Below are 19,506 nucleotides of genomic sequence, written 5' to 3' on the forward strand. Positions count from 1 at the left end.
TCCTTTTTTGATGATAATCCGCTTGGAGTTCGCAGAAGTCGTCTGAGCGTCGAGATCGCTGGTAAAGCCGCCTTGCTCTTAAGCATGCACTACGCGCTTCTGCTATCTGCTCGTTCCACCAGTACACGGGGCTGTGGTGACGCCGGTATGTTTTGCGGAGGCTCATGCTAGCCCGGCAAGCCTCTTCGACACGGGCTGATATCCGATCAGCCATGTGCTGGGCACTGCCAGAGGCACCAAGGCCCACCAATGCTGCAGAGAAGGCATGCGTGATGAGCGTCTCACTTCGAAACACCCTACAAGCGGGTATATTGGCTCGCCGCTGGCTGTAATCACCCTCTATTAAGCAGAACATCGCCTCGTGGTCACTTGCCGTGTAGTCCTGGCCTAAGTTCCAGGATGATGAAGGGAACAGAGCGCTGCTAACAAAAGTTAGGTCAACTATTGAGCCGGCACCGGCCCTGTTGAATGTGTTCCTTGATCCCGTATTGAGGAGCGCAATGTCTAGTGTCGCAAAAGCCTCCATTAATGTTCTGCCTCGGGCATTGGTTGAGACGCTGCCATATTCTACTGACCACGCATTAAAGTCGTCCGCGATAATGACGCGGTTACGGCTCCTGGCATCATTCGTTAGTGAGTCCATAATTAATGAGAACTCGCTGAGGGACAGACTTGGGGCCAGGTAGCAACTGTAAAACCAGAAGCTGCCGATTCTAGCGCGCACAAAGCCTGCCTCGGAGTGCACGGAGTGCAGCTGCCTGTAGTTGCTTCCACATAACCATATCGCTGCCTGACTACTGGAATTAGATACCCAGTTGGTGTCACTTTTCACTCTGTAAGGCTCGCTAACTATCGCCACGTCGACGCCACGTTATACAACTGCTTGTGCCAGCAGGTCCTGCGCGGCTGCGCAGTGGTTCAAGTTTAGCTGTATTATCTTCATGATGTATGCCTATGCGCATCTATTTTTGTCTGTGTAAGAATTTTCGCAGTCAACCAAACATCAACAACAGCCGCGGGCAGGGCTTGAGCAGCGCTGCAGCAGCAAATATATTTATGGCTATAACTTCTCGTTAAATCGGTATATCATAGTGAAACTTGGCATACGGACACATAATAACCAACTGGGGGTATTTCCAAAATTAGTTCGAAATTCCAAGAATTACGGGAGTTACGATTTGCGGGGTAGAGGGGGGAGGGAGGGGAATTCCAAAATATACATTTTCTGCGTATTCACATAAGGCATCTGGGACTAAAATTTGGTGTTCCTAAGTCTTATAGTCTCCGAGATATAGGCGAATATACGAATGGAAAATCGGGAAAACCCCCATAGGCGGAAGTGGGGGGAAAATCAAAAAAATAAATCAAACTCGTATAGAATACCCACATAACGCATCTTTGTGCAAAATTTGGTGTCTCTATCTCTTATAGTCTCTGAGATCCAGGTGTTCATACGGACGGACAGACGGACAGACAGACAGACAGGGCTAGATCGACTCGTCTCGTCATGCTGATCAAGAATATATATACTTTGTGGGGTCTGCCACGCCTCCTTCTGCCTGTTACATTTTTCAGCTCCCGCAAACCTAATATACTCTTGTACATTTCATGTACAAAGTATAACAAGAAAGGAATGCTAAAGTCGAGCAGGCTCAACTCTTAAATATCCTGTACCACCCCACAAAAAAGTAATTAAATTAATTAATTAATTTAATTTAATTAATTAACTAAATTAATTTAATTAATTAACTAAATTAATTTAATTAATTAACTAAATTAATTTAATTAATTAACTAAATTAAATATAAAATATTCCATACATGCATACATACATTTACATTTACATCAGAATCGTGCCTTTGCGGGTTTGTGTACTTGTACATATGTATATGTATGTATGTGTGCATTGGTTATATGGCTATAACTTTCTTTCCGATCATTCTATAATAATGAAACTTGGTATACGGATATATAATTACTAACCTTATGTGACTACCAAATTTTAGTTCAAAATTCCAAGAATTACGGGAGTTATAGAAAATCGGTAATAGGGGGGGAGTGGGGGGTGGATCGGAAAAATCGAACAAACTCGTCCTTTCTCGGTCTGAGGAGAATCTGTATACCAAGTTTGGTTATTCTAGCTCTTATACTTTCGGAGATCCTTGCGTTCATACAGACAGACAGACAGACGGACAGACAGACGGACATGGCTATATCGACTCGGCTTGTCATGCTGATCAAGAATATATATACTTTGTGGGGTCTACCAAGCCTCCTTCTGTGTGTTCCATGTGCACTCGCACAAAACTAATATACCCTTGTACCCTTTGGGTACAGGGTATAAAAAGTAAGGAGTAGGAAGAGACGGAGGTAAAGAGGGAGAGAAAGGGGAAGAAACAGGGAAAGAGAAAGATGGAACAAGAAAGACAAAAGGAGAAAGAGGGAAATCTCCAACCCGGTGGGGGAAAATTTAAATGCCAGTCCGGCTAGCTATGCCTCGACTCACAGCAGAAGTAGTCAGAGATTTTCCCGAAGATAATTATAAAGAATAATTTTTACAGAACAGAGAGAGAGTTCTGTCGAAAGTAAATGTGAAAGATCATTATAATTACTGCAAATGACCCGAAAACGATTGTGCAAAGCGTAATCGGTTGTGCATCTAGCCAATATGAACGGCAAATAATTCCTTGTTGGTCTACAAGGAACTGAAAAATTAAGGCGACCTAAGAGGGCAGAGGAGTCAACCTCACCGATAACTAACTTGTGGAGAAAAACTATTCCAAGAACAGTCCTACGATTTTCTAAAGATGGAAGGTTTATAAGTAATAGTCTACTTGAATACGATGGCATCAAAACATTAGGATCCCAGTTAAGTCCGCGTAAAGCAAAAAGCAAGAATTGCTTCTGAACAGATTCAATACGCTCCTGATACTTTCTATACTGTGGACACCAGACACAAGAGCAGTATTCAAGCACAGGGCGTACTAGAGACGTGTACAGAAGTTTGGTAGTATAAGGATCAGTAAATTCCTTGGACCATCGTTTAATGAATCCAAGTACACCCTTAGCTTTATTTACAATGCTAGAAATGTGAAGATTGAAGTTCAATTTGGAATCAAAAAGAACCCCAAGGTCTTCAACAGTCGATATACGCTGCAATGGCACATTGTCAATCGTATACGTGACTAAATGGGGCAAAGTTCGGTGAAATGTCATGACTTACACTTAGCGCAATTGAGGTACAAGTGGTTAGCTAAGCACCAGGATTGCATGCACTTCAGATCATCCTGCAGGCGATGAAAATGAGTATGGTCTTTATAAGTCAGAATAAGTTTCACATCATCAGCATACATAAGAATATGAGAGTGTGACAAGGTAGAGGGGAGGTCATTAATAAATAATGTAAAAAGTAAAGGGCCAAGATGGCTACCTTGAGGCACACCTGATGATGCAAACATGGGCTTAGAAATGAGCGACCTAAGCAAGATCCGTTGGGTCCTATTCTTTAGATAAGACGAAATCCAACTCAAAAAAGCGGAGGGAAATCCTATACGACTTAGCTTAAAGAGCAGAAGATCATGGTTCACAGAGTCAAATGCTTTACTGAAGTCAGTGTAAACGACATCAGTCTGCATTTTTAGAATAAATGCATCATTTACCAAGGAAGTAAATTCCAGCAAATTGGTCGTAGTAGACCGTCTCTTCATGAATCCATGTTGAGCTGGAGATATGACGATTTACAGAGGTGCTGCAAACTATTTTTTCAAATAATTTTGGTATGGCAGACAACTTTGCAATTCCTCGGTAGTTTGAAATATCAGACTTACCACCCTTTTTATAAAGAGGAATAATAAAAGATTCCCTCCAAATAGTTGGAAAGATTGAGGAACCAAGTGACAGATTAAAAAGTTTAAGTAATGGTTGTAAAAGGGAACTAGAACACTCCTTGAGAACACAACTAGGAATGTTGTCTGCTCAAGGAGCTATCAGAAATTATGGGAGCGTAAATAGTGTGGGAAGATGAAATGCTATAAGGATAAGAGGTATACAGAGGAATAAGTTGATTGGAAGAAGTTGGCAAACAAGTCAGCAGCTTCAGAATCGTTGCTGGCTTTTTTGTCACCAAGGAAAAATGACGAAGGAAGGGAAGCAGATTTACGTTTAGAGTTAACGAACTTATAGAATAGTTTAGGGTCCTGTGCAAATTGTATCTTGCATCGGGCAAGGTAATTATTGTAACATCGTGAATTAAGGAGAGCAAAATTGGATTTCGCTAAAGAGTATTTATAGAAGTCAATAGATAGGCCCGACTGCTTATACTTTTTAAAGCATCTAGATTTAACATTTTTTAAGTTCGAAAGTCTTGGTGAAAACCAAGGAGGTTTTGATGACGTAGACGAAATGACACTTTTTGGGATGCAGACATCAAAAAGAGCATTAGTAGTGTCATAGAAAAACTTTACGGCTATGTTGATGTCAACAGCACTATACAAATAGGACCAATTAGTTGCTTCAATAAGTTCGTTTAGCAAAGAAAAATTTCCTTTGCGAAAGCACAAACTAGTATTTTTGGGAATAAGTGCTGGAGTAGAGGTAGGGTTTGAAATTGAGAGGGAGATTTGCAAAGTAGGGTGGTAAGAATCTTCAGGCAGTATAAGGGGAGAAGACCTACAGATAACTGTACTAGCTGGGTCGGTGACAAAGACGAGATCAAGCATTCTGCTTAAGTGATTAGGTATAGAATTAATTTGGAACAATGAAAGGTCAAACAAGCAGTCTAAACAGGCATGCTCTGCCGAGGGTACCAAATAATTAGACTGATTAAAGAATGACCATTGAATGTTAGGCAAATTAAAATCACCTACCACAACGAACGCGTCACTGTCACGTAGGAGATTAGAGATTCCTTTTATACAGGTTATATGTTCCATATAGACCTGTATATCAGAAGAGGGAGGACGGAAAAGATACTCTTACAGCAACAAATTCAACATCATTAGGTACATTTACATCAATTATTTCCGACCGATAGGAGGAATTGACTGCAATCAGTACGCCTCCGCCACGTCGAGCCGGACGATCTCGTCGAAAGATACAAAAATTATCTGATAAAATTTCGTTATCAGAAATCGTGGGATTTAGCTACGCCTCTGAGAACGCAATAATATCAGATTCGAACGAAAAACTACTAAGAAATAAACTACTGAGCTTGGACACAATACCCCTAACATTCTGATATAGAATGTTTAACGAAAGTGGACGAGCTCCTAGTTTTTTGAAGTCGAGCTTGAGGTTGGCTGCGAAGGTTGGCCAGCAGACTGTAAGTTGACCGGCAAAGAGCGAGCTCGTTTTTTCTGCCTAAACCCATGTACAATCATTTGTGGCGGCCAAAATGTTGGGTCACAAATAGTTGTAAATGACTCAGGCGGTACACTTATTTGGAACGAGGCTATTTCTCGGGGCTCGGAAAAGCTAAACTTAGAAATAGATACAGCAGCTGTCGACTTACTTGCGATATAGGCAGCGATAGTCTCACAAGAAGTATCAGGGGACAACCGAGACACGAAAACTTGCTTTCTAGGAGCTACCACTGTAAGAGACGGGGGCAGAGGAAGGGCTGGGACTGCCGCACCTTCTAGAGCTCCTGAAGAAACTATAGGAGGTGGTGCCGACGTTTTAGAAGAAGCCCTTGTTCTTACAGGTTTAGATATATTAGGCACAGGAGGAGCTACCAACGGGGCCAACATAACATGAGCCGGCGAAGGCAGAGGTGAAATTTCAAATAAATTTCCAGGCGAAGTAGACAATGAAATTGCCGGCGACACATCTACATTTAATAGCGAGGGAATCGGAGAAGCTATCTGAGCCGAGCTAGGTGGCACCTATAAGAATTGAGGTTCAAGCCAACGCTTGGGAGGAGATTCGAACTTATATTTACTAAGCAAGTCGGTCCCTGTGTCAAACTCACTTGAGAGTTGCTTAGTAATTCTATGCAGGCTCAAAAATTTATTTCTCACATTGTCATACATACGAGAGAAATTAAATTGTATGTCTATGCAAACAGGGCATGACCATTTCAAACCACCACAACCTTTTTTAGGCGAGTAAGTTTTATCAAGGTCACGACCACTTAGTCCAGCACACTTAATATGCATAAAATTCTCGCACAACCAACAACTTACAAATCGTTGTTGTTCGGAATCAATTGTATCCTTAATTGTGCATGACTTATTGCAGCACGACATTAAGTATGACATAAGCAAGTAAAGGGTTAAAAATGTAAGTAAATGCGAGAGCGCACAGAAATGAAATTACGGTAAATGAACAAGAATATACACTCACTGAGCGGCGATATATGTGGACTCTTATATTAATAAGAGCGAAGAGAGCAAGAGCAAAAAATAAAACAAAATGCGTGGGAGTAGCGATGCACCAAAAACAAATTATGGACAGCGAACAAACGCACAAACCTTTAACACAGCTGCCGGGCGCCAAAGCAAAACAGGCAAAATAAATGCACAAACAACAAATACTGAGATGACGCTGTTTATATAAAATCACTTAATTTACCCAAACAAATGAACGCAATAGATGCACAACTTCTTGCACTAAGCACAATATTAATACTTTAGAAATTGAGCACAATTTAATGCTTAAATTCAAAGAGTAAACACGAAAAATTAAATAAATTTGCGGAGCACAGATAAACACGTCGATTACACTCAACAGAAATCCCGATAATAAAAATTGGGGGAAAAAAATAGACAATAACAAAGATTCTTTTCCCGGATACGCAATTGTAAAATCAAGGTTGATCTGAACAACATAATAATAAAATAAACATAAAATAATCTTGTTAAAGTTGGCTTATTTTAAGAAATTTAATATGGGCAAAGCTTTAATGTATTTTTTGTAATGCCTGGAATCACACCAAATCCACTGCACGGAATCGGTATACTTCGGCCATTCTTGCAAAAATTCGCATGCATTTAAGATTTGTGATTCTTTACGACGCAATTGATAAGATTTTGACCACTTATCAAGTACTGCATTCCAATCCGAAACATCTCCCTTCAAGGCAGTCTTCAATGCATTACAAAGAGTTTCATCTAAATTAGGATCCTGCAATTTTTCTGTTTCACTGCTATTATGTGATTCCTCTTCTATTTTGCTAAGATTCGCGCGCTTTGCTCGACTGTTGGTATATTTTGCATACAATTTTCCACCTGGGATTTTTCTACCAATTCTTGGAATAAAATAAAATTCCTATAATAGGATTAGGATAAAGATACTTAAATTTTCTTTTTTGACTGTGCAAAATATTCTTACCTTTGATTCAGACTCAGAAGGAAATATCGAAACAATTTCGTTAACTATTAAAGGATAATCAGATGTTTTAATTTTAACTTCTTTACAGTTAGCTTCCTCGACAATTAATGAAATAATACTATCTCTATGAACATTTGTTAGCTCCAAATGTTTTTCAAAGTAGCTTAATATGGCTTTTCCTCTTGAGTTATTTTCCAAAATATAAAACTGGTTATCCAAAAAAAAAAAAAACAGTTAAGCATAGCAAAAACATGCAAATTATCACTTTTTTATATCCTGTACCCGTAGGGAAAAAAGGGTATATTAGGTTTGTGCAAAGTATGTAACATGCAGAAGGAAGCATCTCCGACCCCATAAAGTATATATATTCTGAATCAGCATGACGAGAGAAATCGATCTAGACATGTCCGTCCGTCTGGATGAACGCAAGGATCTCAGAAACTATAAGAGCTAGAATAACCAAAGTTGGCATCCAGATTCTCCTAGGTCAATACCGTCCACATTTCAAATGCTACCTAAACCAAACACATAATTTGTATGTAATTATCTACCGTTGTTTAAAATTTTATCTAATTCGGTCAATTCTAAGAAAAGTTATTAGCAAAACAAATTCTCTCCAGTGCAACTCCCCAAACTGCAGCAACAAGTTCGCTCTTCTTCTTCCTCTTTTTGCTGCTGCTATGGGCGCATATAACTCAGTGACGGAAGTTTACCTGGGGACAGGGTATTACAATGTCGGGCTTGCTCGACTGTAGCGTTCTCTCTTGTTTTATTATTTACTTATTTTATTTATTTGTTAACCTTATCCTAGCGTTACAAGTATCAGGTTACTTTTAAATTATTACGCTAGTCATTACAACTTACCAACGGAAAAAGAGCGGGGTCGGTTTTGTTGGTAGTTGGTGTAGAAGGCGATTGTTCCAGCGAAACTGTTACCTTGGAGCGCGCCGAGAAGGTTTCATCATCAATATTATACTGTTTATTATACCCTGTACCCGTAGGGAAAAAAGAGTATATTAGGTTTGTGCAAAGTATGTAACATACAGAAGGAAGCATCTCCGACCCCATAAAGTATATATATTCTTGATCAGCATGACGAGAGAAATCGATCTAGACATGCCCGCCCGTCCGTCTGTCCGTCTGGATGAACTCAAGGATCTCAGAAACTATGAAAGCTAGAATAACCAAAGTTGGCACCCAGATTCTCCTAGGTCCGAGAAAAGACGAGTTTATTTTATTTTTTTTAATTTCCCCCCCTTCCCCCGCTACAGGGTAGTACACTGTCGGGCTTGCTCGACTGTAGCGTTCTTAATATATTATTATTACATAAATATGTCGTTTCTAGTAATTTTAAACGTATTACATGCCTCTGTATATGACAAAAATAAATGAAAATAAAGAACAAAAAAAATTACAAAAAAGCAAATTAAAGTGAACTCACATTTTAGCACTTCAAATAATTCTTCTAATTCAAATTTCTTTAATAAGTTCATTAATTGAGCGTCATCCTTTTCGGATAAATCTGAATTTTGCTTTTTTATGTCCATAACCTAAAATTAAACTATTAATAAATTATACAAACACCAAGTTATTATTTAACATTTATTATGCATACATACATACATGTGTATGTATACACATATTCGAAGATTAAGTAGTAAGTGAATAGAACAAACACGTTTGTGCATCTGCATATATATATATAAAACAGTTTGTCCTGACTGACTGACTGACTGATTGCTGATCAACGCACAGCCCAAACGGTAAAGGCTAGGAAGCTGAAATGTGGACTCAAGTATCCTTTCATAGTCTAAGTGCCCACTAAGAAGGGATTTTGGAAAACTCGAGCTCCAAAGGGGGGAAAACAGGCTCCAACGTTTGTACGAAAAATCTACAGTTTTCATCTGATTAACTTCAAACTTAGTTTGTATACTCTCAGAACAATTCAGAAAAAAACTGTATACTTGGCTTATAGATTTTTGTTTTTGGGGCCTAAAATAGAGGAGTTTTCTTGTAAAAAAAATGTTGGGGCACAAAAGGAAACCGCGTCAACAGCCCACAGCCCAAACGCTAAAAGCTAGGATGCTGAATGGGCTCAAGTATCCTATCATGGTGTAGATGCGCACTAAGAGGGGATTTTGGAAAATTCGAACTCCAAAGGGGGAAAAGTAGCTCCAAAGTTTGTTTGAAAAATCCGCATTTTTCAACCGATCGACGAAAACTTAGTTTCTAAAATCAATTAAAGAATACAAACAAAACTGCATACTTAGATTTTCGAAATTTGTGTTGGAGCTTGAATTATTGGGGTTTTAATATTTATTCACTATTTCAAATGAAAAGTTTGTGTTATAAATTTAGTCCGATTGATTTAAAATTTGGATAATGTAATCTACGTAACTAAATCTACAACTTTGCATTCAAGGATTTTCAAAATATGCATTTTACAAAAGCAGGCAGAACAAACAATACAAAATATCAAACAGTTGGGGACAACTAAGTATACATACACACACACACATGCAAACAGCTGTTCGTGTAGTTGCGTGCAAACGATTGAAATAGCCAAAGCAAAATGTGAGATACTAATGTGTGAATGTCCATACATATGTGCACATCTATGTATGTACATATGTATCTGCATATGAATTATATATTTGGCATTAGGGTTTTCATTAATAACTTTATGCAGCAACAACAAATATCAAATAGTTGGGGAAAACACATACACACACTCACACACACAACAAGCAACAGTTCGTGTCTATGTGTGCGGTTCTCTAAGTACGGTTGAAAAAGTAAAGAGAAACATACATACATATGTATGCATGTATGTATGCCTGTGTATGAATATAGCATGTATGTACATTCGTATTAATGTATACATTGGGCAATCGAACACAGTTGTTTGATTGTAAAAAAAATAATGCTCTAAAAACAACAACAACTGCAAGTCATTGGCTCGCTCTTCTTCTTTCGTTTTGACCATTTAATGTTAACTGCAAAGGCAAAACGCCAAAAGTTTACAGTTACCGTCGCTAGGCAACGACTGCGTAAGCGATAGTAAAGCAGAAACCGAATAACGGAGCTACGCATATTCTGCTTCGCATTGCGGGCAGATGTATGTATGTATGTATGTATATGATTTGTTCTTATTGATGTCAATAAATAATTAGATTTTGTTATTTAAATATTCTGCTTATTGCATTCAAACTTCGATATTTTGATGGTATCGGTGGCTTCAACTATCAAAAGTTTTACTCTAGCAAATTGAGATGAGAATTGTCAGTGCTTTTTGATCGTGGCTCATCGCTGCACGGCATTGACACGTGTGCCGTGTTTCATATTCCTAGTTTGTGCGTGACCGTATTGACTCAATATGGTACGAAAAGACTCAAATGTGAATTTAAAATTAGGATATACCCTTATAATTATTCCCCTTTTTTGCACATAGTCTATCTTAAAACGTTGCGTTATCTCTATATATAAAACAGTTTGTCCTGACTAATTGGTGATCAACGCACGGCCCAAACGGTAAAAGATGAAATTTGGAATACATGCATGAAATATTCCATACATGCATACATACATTTACATCAGAATCGGTTCTATTCGTGTTGGTGGATTTTGTACATGCAAGGTGCAATTCAAAGGAAACAGGACTGTTCGAATCTAGCGCCCCCTGGTGGCGCTATCTATATGTCGACTGGTGCGTTAGAATCTGCTATCTTTATCGATTGTCCAGTGAGAATTTCATGACATTTCATCGATTGGAAGTGAAGTTATTGCGTTTTAAGTGTCAGTATGTTTGTGTTATCGGTCGGAAAATGAGCTTCGAAAAAAAGAGCCAACATTAAATTTTGTTTTAAAATTGGTAAAACTTTTACCGAAATTGATGAAACAAGTTTATGGCGATGATTGCCTTTCCCGTAGCAGAGTGCACGAGTGGTTTCAACGTTTTCAAAGTGGTCGTGAGGACATAAATGACGATCAACATGTGGGCCAATCAAGATTCGTGATCACCAAAAATGCCATCAAAACAGTGCGTGAATTCATCAAAAATCAGCCGAAATCATCATTGAAATTGATGGAAATGGAATTGAACATCTCAAAAGCATCGATTTATCGCATTTTGACCGAACATTTGGGCTTACGAAAGGTATGTGCACGGTTTGTTCCGCACAAATTGACTGACGACCAAAAATTGCTCAAAAATCAACCGATTGTGACCGATTATTTGACCAAAAATCACATTTTAACCATTAACCACTCGCCGTATGCACCTGATATGGCACCGTGCGACTTCTACCTTTTCGGAAAACTACATTTGGCCATGAAAGGAAACCGCTATGCTGATGTTGGTGCCATCCAACAGGCGGCGACCGCCATCCTCAACGCTATACCGACAAATGACCTAAAAAAGTCGTTCGATCACCTTCTTGAACGTGCAAAACGTTGCATTCAGGCGGAAGGAGACTATTTTGAAGGCGACCAATTAATTTAAAAAAAAATAAAAATAGTTTTCGTTTTTTAATAAAAGTCCTGGAACTTTTGAATTGCACCTTGTATGTGTGTATGAGTGCATTGGGCCTGCTAATATGGCTATAACTTTCCTTCCGATCAACCTATCATAATGAAACTTGGTATAGGGATATATAATCACTAACTTAATGCGACTACCAAATTTAAAATTCCAAGAATTACGGGAGTTATGGAAAATCGTGAATAGGGGGGAGTGGGGGGTGGATCAGAAAAAATGAACAAACTCGTCCTTTCTCTGGCTCAGGAGAATCTGTATACCAAGTTTGGTTATTCTAGCTCTTATACTTTCTGAGATCCTTGCGTTCATACAGACAGACAGACAGATGGACATGGCTATATCGACTCGGCTTGTCATGCTGATCAAGAATATATATACTTTGTGGGGTCTACCAAGCCTCACAAAACTAATATACCCTTGTACCCTTTGGGTACAGGGTATAAAAATTAAGAAGACTTTAAAATACTCTGTTTAATTAATTGTATAATTGTATAATTGCATATTTACATAGCAATTGCGTCTGTGTGAGCGTATGTATGCCTATGCGCATCTATTCGTGCCTGTGTAAACGATTAACGATTTTCTATAACTCCCGTAATTCTTGGAATTTTGAACTAATTGGTAGTCACATTAGGTTAGTGATTATATATCCGTATACCAAGTTTCATTATGATAGAATGATCGGTAAGAAAGTTATAGCCATATAACCAGGCCCAATGCACACATACATACATATGTACAAGTACACAAACACGCATAAGGCACGATTCTCATGTAAATGTAAATGTTTGTATGCATGCATGGAATATTTTATATTTAATTACTTAATTAATTAAATTAATGTAGTTAATTAATTTAATTAAATTAATTAATTAATTTCATTACTTTTTTGTGGGGTGGTACAGGGTATTTAAGAGTTGAGCCTGCTCGACTTTAGCATTCCTTTCTTGTTATACCCTGTACCCGTAGGGTAAAAAGGGTATATTAGGTTTGTGCAAAGTATGTAACATGCAGAAGGAAGCATCTCCAACCCCATAAAGTATATATATTCTTGATCAGCATGACGAGAGAAATCGATCTAGACATGTCCGTCCGTCTGGATGAACGCGACGATCTCAGAAACTATGAAAGCTAGAATAACCAAAGTTGGCATCCAGATTCTCCTAGGTCCGAGTAAGGAGGAGTTTATTTTTTTTTTTTAATTTTCCCCCCCTTCCCCCGCTTCGTCAATAGCGTCCACATTTCAAATGCTACCTAAACCAAACTTTGCACACATAATTTATATATAATTTTCTACTGTTGTTTATCCAATTCGGTTAATTCTAAGAAAAGTTATTAGCGAAACAAATTCTCGCCAGTACAACCTCCCCAAACTGCAGCAACAAGTTCGCTCTTCTTCTTCCTCTTTTTGCTGCTGCTTTGGGCGCATATAACTCAGTGACGGAAGTTTACCTGGGTACAGGGTATTACACTGTCGGGCGTGCTCGACTGTAGCGTTCTCTCTTGTTTTTTTATTATTCTCTGTACATAAAGTGTACAATAGTATATTAGGTTTGCGGGAGCTGAAAAATGTAACAGGCAGAAGGAGGCGTAGCAGACCCCACAAAGTATATATATTCTGGATCAGCATGACGAGACGAGTCGATCTAGCCCTGTCTGTCCGTCTGTCCGTCCGTATGAACACCTGGATCTCAGAGACTATAAGATATCTAACCGTCTGTCCGTCAGAGACTATAAGAGCTAGAGACACCAAATTTTGGCAGAGGGCAACGCCCCCCCCCCCCCCCCCTGCGTACGCCCTTGCGAGTTTGTTTTATTTTTTTATTTCCCCCCACTTCCCCCTATGGGGGTTTTCCCGATTTTCCATTCGTATAATCTCCTATATCTCGGAGACTATAAGACCAAAGAACCGTATGCCAAGTTTCACTATGATAGACCGATTTAACAAGAAGTTATAGCCATAAATATATTTGCTGCTCCAGCGCTGCTCAAGCGCTGCCCGCGACTGTTGTTGATGCTGGTGCTTTGGGTGACTGCGAAAATGCTTACACAGACACGAATAGATGCTCATAGGCATACATACACTCACACAGACGCAATTGCTATGTAAATGTGCAAATTTAAACCCTTTACGTGAGTTCGAATACCGAGAGAGGTAAAATCGATCAAATTTTGTTTTTTTTAATTTTCTTAATTTTTTTTATTTTCTATAATTATTGTAAACATATGTACAGAGTATTTCAAAGTCGGGACACCCGACTTTAGCTTTTTTACTTGTTTTATTCTGATACACCCCCCACTCCCCCACAATTCGTCTTTTTTTATAACTTCCGTAATTCTTGGAATTTTGAAATCAGTTTAAGTAGTTACGTCCAGTTAGTGCTTCTGAGTCCGTATGCCAAGTTTCATCATGATAGGTCAATTCTGAAGAAAGTTATAGCCATAAATAAAAACGCTGCCCATGCTCTGCTTGCAGCGCTGCCCGCAGCTGTTGTTGTTGTTGCTGCTTTGGTTCAACTTTGTGCTACATACATACGCATATAAACACGCATAGACACATGATGTAATTGTAAAACTGTACATAAACATGTCTTCAATGTATGTATTGAATAAATTTTAATTCTTAATTCATTTAATAAATGAATTAAATTTTTTTAAATAATTTAATTTTTTCTTAATATTTAATTTATTTTTTTTCTTTTTTGTGGAGCGTACAGGCTATTTTACTGTCGGGCTTGCTCGACTGTTGCGTTCTCTCTTGTTTTTGGATAATTAGTAGTTTGTACGCATAATTTTTCTTTTTGAAAACCAGCCATTTCTCTACATTTTTAGTTGTACTAAAGTTAGTTAAGGCTTAGATGAATAAAAAGTTCACAAAAACAAAGCTAATAAAGTGTTTTATTGATAATAAAAAGAACCGTGGTCTTCACTATCATCTATTTCTAGATTGACAAAGTTACTCATTGATTTTGTACGCATAGTTTTTCTGGTGAGTGCATATGTAAACAAGAGAAATACCCTGTACCCAGGTAAACTTCCGACACTGATGTATTTGCGCCCATAACTATAATGCGGTAATAACTTTTCTTAGAATTGACCTAAGTGGATAAAATTGATTCATTTTAATATATGTAATAATAAATAACAAGGAGAATGTAAAATTATTAAAGTAAAGAAATAATGCCTCCGTTTTTATACTCTGTACATAAAATGTATAAGAGTATATTAGGTTAGCGGGAGCTGAAAAATTTAACAGGCAGAAGGAGGCGTGGCAGACCCCACAAAGTATATATATTCTTGATCAGCATGACGAGACGAGTCGATCTAGCCCTGTCTGTCCGTCCGTATGAACACCGGGATCTCAGAGACTATAAGATCTAGAGACACCAAATTTTGCACAAAGATGCGTTATGTGTGTACGCTGTGGAAGTTTGTTTTATATTTTTGATTTTCCCCCCACTTCCCCCCTATGGGGGTTTTCCCGGAGACTATAAGACCTACGGACACCAAATTTTAGTCCCAGATGCCTTATGTGAATACGCAGAAAATGTATATTTTGGAATTTCCCTCCCTCCACCCTCTCCCATGAAAATCGCGATTTTCCCTAACTAAAATTTTGCAAATACCGCCAGTTAGTAATTATGTGTCCGTGTGCCAAGTTTCATAATGATAGACCGATTTAACAAGAAGTTATAGCCATAAATATATTTGCTGCTGCAGTGCTGCCCAAGCGCTGCCCACAGCTGTTGTTAATGCTGGTGCTTTGGTTGACTGCGAACATGCTTACACAGACGCGATTATACGAGCATAAGCATACATACAGTCACACAGACGCAATTCTTTGTATATGTGTATACACCCTTTACGTGAGTACGAATATCAAAAGAGGTAAAATCGATAAAAAAAAATTTTTTAATTCTCTTACTTTTTTTAATTTCTATAATTATTCTAAACATATGTACAGAGTATTTCACAGTCGGGACACCCGACTTTAGCTTTTTTACTTGTTTTGATTAAATTTTATCGAATTTATACAACAAAAGGTACAATATTTTTTGGTGCGATTGTGCGGATTTATTACAAACTAGCAGGTCTTGCCCGTCTTTGCTGGGCTAAGTAAAATGTGCTTAAAATTATAAGTTTAATTACTATATGATATTCTTCTTTCGACGCTCTCTAAAGTTTTTTAAAGAGTTCATTTTCCAAATTTAAATTTTTCATGCAGGCGTTATCCGCCTATATACATACACACATACATATATGTATAAGTATGTATTAAATTTTTTAATTCAACATTAATTTGTGTTTTCAATTCCAAATATGATTGTTGTGAATGTAAAAGGTGTGTTTCTGCTTTTGTAAATCGCATGAACACATTCACAAAATAGGCTTAACGGTAAATGACTCTTAGATTTGTTCAGAATACATTTGTAGCGTTGTTAGCTAACACTAAAACGGTAAGTCGCTGTAAATATGCGATCATCTGAGATGCTAGAGATGGGCATGTGTCAGATGCTCTATGTGCTAGAGCATCAAAACAATCGATAGTAGAATCCGACGATACAATCAATAATTCCATCGAAGTTTGAATGCAATTAACAGAAAATTTAAATAATAACATCTTATAATTTATTGAGATCAATTAGAACAAATCATATACAAACATACATATGTACATCTGCCCGCAACGTGAAGAAGAATATGCGTAGGTCCGCTTTCGGTTTCTTCTTTTTTATTTATTTTATTTATTTATTTAAATCAACAAGTGGTTCTGTCGATTTATTCAAAAACAATATATAAGTATTAACATGTTATATATATATTAAGATTTAAAATTAAAAATTAAAATATGATTAATATAACAGAGTCTCAACTTAAAAGATAAGAAAGCCTACAAAAAAGCTGTACAATAACGTCTATAAATGCCCCCGACACGTTGGGGGAATTTTATTTGCCAGTTGGCCAGCTATGCCCCGATTCACAGCCATATGTGGTCAGAGACATTATAGACCTGACAAAAGGAGAAATCTCCAACCCGGTGGGGGAAAGTTTTAAGCCAGTCCGGCCAGCTATGTCCCGACTCACAGCAGTATGTGGTCAGAGATTTCCACGGAGATATCTATAAAGAAGAACTTTCATAGAATAAAGAGAGAGTTCTGTTGAAAGTAAATGAGAAAGCTCATTATAATTGGAACAAATGACTCGAAAACGATTGTGCGCAGAGTAATCGGTTGTGCACCTAGACAAGACGAATGGCAAATAATTCCTTGTTCGTCTACAAGGAACGGAAAAATAGAGGCGACCTAAGAGGGAAGAGGAGTCAACCTCGCCGATAATCAGCTTGTGGAGAAAAACTACTCCAAGAACAGTCCTACGATTTACTAAAGAAGGAAGGTTTATAAGCATCAGCCTACTAGAGGCAAGCGGAGGTTGGGATCCCAGCTTAAACCACGTACAGCAAAAATAAGGAATTGCTTCTGAACAGACTCAATACGTTCCTGTTGCTTTCTATACTGCGGACACCAAACGCATGAGCAGTATTCAAGCACAGGGCGTACTAGTGCAGTGTAAAGAAGCTTAGTGGTATCGCTTACGCAGTCGTTGCCTAGCGACGGTAACTGTAAACTTTTGACATTTTGCCTTTGAAATGAACAGGCGTAAATGATCAAAACGAAAGAAGAAGCGCGAGCCAATGACTTCCAGTTGTTGTTGTTTTTAGTTGTAAAAATTTTATTTAAAACCATAGAACATTATTTATTACAATCAAACAACAGTGCTCGATTGTCCAATGTATACATACATACGAATGTACATACATGCTATATATGTACGTACACAGGCATACATACATACAGATGTGTGTACATATGCATGCATGCATGTTTCTCTTTACTTTTTCATACACATTTTTTTAAAGGAAAACTCCAATATTTTAGTCACCAAAAAAAACCAAGTATATAGTTAGTATTGGAATTTTTCTGAGAGTATACAAACTAAGTTTGAAGTTAATCAGATGAAAATTGTAGATTTTTCATACAAACTTTGGAGCTCGATTTCCCCCTTTGGAGCTCGAATTTTCCAAAATCCCTTCTTAGTGGGCACCTTCACTATAATAGGATTCTTGAGCCCAAATTTCAGCTTCCTAGCTTTTACCGTTTGGGTTGTACGTTGATCACCAATCAGTCAGTCAGGACGAACTGTTTTATATATATAGAGATTTTGCGTCATCATAATTACGCTCCAATTTAAGTTGACAATAGCGATAAAACTGGTGAAGTGTGCGTGCTCGTTAATATGTTTTGCAATCTTTTCGCACCAAATCGGTGTTTCTTCGTGTTGTCATAAAAAAAATTTAGACCCTTACTCAAGTACGCCAAGTATCAGTGCACAATTTTGTTTTTCCGTACAAACTTCGGTGTTAGTTTTCTTTCTAATCAGACATTAGGTCCGCTGCAAATCCAACCAAATCATATCCAGTTGGACCACTCTGTAGACTTTTTGTAGGAAATCGCAAGACTGGCCAATTTTTAATAAGTCTTTTTAAAGCCTCCATATCATTTTAATTATATTGATACCTATACATACATATATTAAATTACATTTAATTATATTTGAATTTATATTACATATAATCCACACATTTTTACGTTTTATTATAATTTAACTATTATTTATCATTTTATTAATTGTATTGCATTTTGTTTACTATATATTCGAATATTTTTTAAATAAGATGCCTCGCATAAAGAGGCAGTCTGCATCAAGTAGGACAGAAAGGCAACGGCAGAGAAATCAACTAAATAGGTAGGCAGGCCGAAAATGATTTTAATACGGAATTAGAGGTGGACAACTATCGATAGCACTATCGATGGTTGGGCACTATCGAGCTCCCATCGATAGTAGCCAAACACTTTTGATAGTGCCCGACGTACTATCGATAGTTTGGTTTTTACATCACCAAAAAATAAAATTGGCGCGTTTATTTGTGGCGTCTGTGTGAAACAATTTATTTGGTGAAAAATCAGTGATACAATACAGAGACATGGATCCCTTTCTTCAAAGAGGTACTTATAATGCTTACTTTTAAAGTAGTTATAAAGTATTTTGACTATGTGTCGAATTTAAGGTAAACGTCGGAGCTCCCTCACACTCAGTGTGTCGAGCGCTGAAAGGCAGTGCTGCGATTGCAGCAACACGGATTCGGAGAAAGATTCGGCTACCGAGAGGCAAACACATACAAAGAAAGACATAAAAAGAAAAGTAAAATCTCACAAGTCTGGAAATATTTTAAAAGGTCTGATGACATAAAATTTGCTTAGTGCATTAACTGCGGATAGGAGTATAAAACCTAAAAAGATTTCACCCTGGCTTGGAAGTTCATGTCCCAGATTCCAGCACTCCCGCTGCAGCTACTTCCAAGGATATGGACAACATCGCATCTACAAGCAGCAGTTGTAGATCGAGTATTCGTATCGAGTATCGAGATTCAGTAGCTTCTTACTTTAAGAGAGCCGTTTTGTACGACAATGATTCGAAGCGAAAAATGACATTGACAGGGCTTTAACGGAAATGATTGCCAAGGATGTGCAGCCTTATAATATAGTGGAAAATGAAGGCTTTGTAAACTACAGTCAGGTATT

The sequence above is a fragment of the Scaptodrosophila lebanonensis genome, unplaced genomic scaffold (genome assembly GCF_003285725.1).
Source record: "Scaptodrosophila lebanonensis strain 11010-0011.00,11010-0021.00 unplaced genomic scaffold, SlebRS2 tig00000214-arrow-arrow-pilon, whole genome shotgun sequence".
NCBI classification, from domain to species: Eukaryota; Metazoa; Arthropoda; class Insecta; order Diptera; family Drosophilidae; genus Scaptodrosophila; species Scaptodrosophila lebanonensis.